Source organism: Martes martes, assembly GCF_963455335.1.
Source record: "Martes martes genome assembly, chromosome: 1".
NCBI classification, from domain to species: domain Eukaryota; kingdom Metazoa; phylum Chordata; class Mammalia; order Carnivora; family Mustelidae; genus Martes; species Martes martes.
The window spans coordinates 116,159,689-116,160,807 of record NC_137888.1 but is presented as its reverse complement, the minus strand read 5'-3'; the positions used below and the strand labels follow the sequence as shown (position 1 = coordinate 116,160,807).

At 53.4% G+C, this 1,119-nt stretch overlaps 1 pseudogene across 1 annotated transcript; it reads left to right on the top strand.

Annotated features, from left to right (window-relative positions):
* Positions 1-291: 291 nt before the first annotated feature.
* On the top strand, positions 292-1,119 carry LOC308344329 (large ribosomal subunit protein eL8-like; annotated as a pseudogene). Its single transcript has one exon. The product of its transcript is annotated as a large ribosomal subunit protein eL8-like (transcript).

The window sequence follows — 1,119 nt, the reverse complement described above, 5'->3', positions numbered from 1 at the left end:
TGGCCAGGCCCAGCCATCAAAGTAAAGGCCCAGATGGTCGGGCTGCCGGTCAGTAGCTGGGGCAGAGAACCCAAGGCAGAGTGGAAAACACCACAGGTGGAGATCTTGCTGGGGAGGCTTCCCAGAAGAGGGGAGCCCAAGCAATGGCTTGGGGATGGGGAGGGCTGGGGCAGGCGGAGGAGATACCATTGCAAAGAAGGGAGGTCTTATTGTACAACCCTACTGTACGGGGAGTACAGAGTGGGGAACATTTATTCTGTGTTTAGGGAAATTGTGAGCAGATCGGACTGGATGAAACCCGCTCTCTCCTCCGGCCATCCGAGATGCCACCAAGGAAGGAAGGCTAAGAGGAAGAAGGTGGCCCCAGTCTCTGCTATGGGAAAGAAGCAGGAGGACAAGAAGATGGTCGATCCCCTGTCTGAGAAAAGGCCCAAGAATTCTGGCATCAGACGGGATATCCAGCCCAAAAGGGACCTCACCTGCTTTGTCAAGTGGGCCCGCTACATCTGGCTGCAGTGACAAAGAGCCATTCTCTATAAACGTCTGAAAGTGCCTCCTGTGATTAACCAGTTCACCCAGGCCCTGGACTGCCAAACAGCTGCTCAACTGCCAAGCTGGCCCTCAGATACAGACCAGAGACAGAGCAAGAGAAGAAGCCGAGACCATTGGCCTGGGCTGAGAAGAAAGTTGTCAGCAAAGCAGATGTCTCCACTGAGATGCCTCTTGTCCTTTAAGCTAGGGTTAATACTGTCACCACCTTGTGGAAAACAAGCAGGCTCAGCTGGTAGTGATTGCACATGATGTGGATCCCACTGAACTGGTTGTCTTCATGCCTGCCCTGTGTGGTAAGATGGCGGTCCCCTACCGCATTACCAAGCAGAAGGCCAGCCTGGGCGTCTGGTTCATGGGAAGACCTGCACTACTGTTGCCCTCACACAGGTTAATTTGCAAGACAGAGGAGCTCTGTCCAAGCTGGTGGAAGCCATCAGGACCAATTACAATGACAGATATGATGAGACCCACCATCACTGGAGAGACATCCTGGGTCCAAAATGGGTGGCTCACGTTGCCAAGTTGGAAGTGACAAAGGCTAGAGACTTGGTCACCAAACTAGGCTGA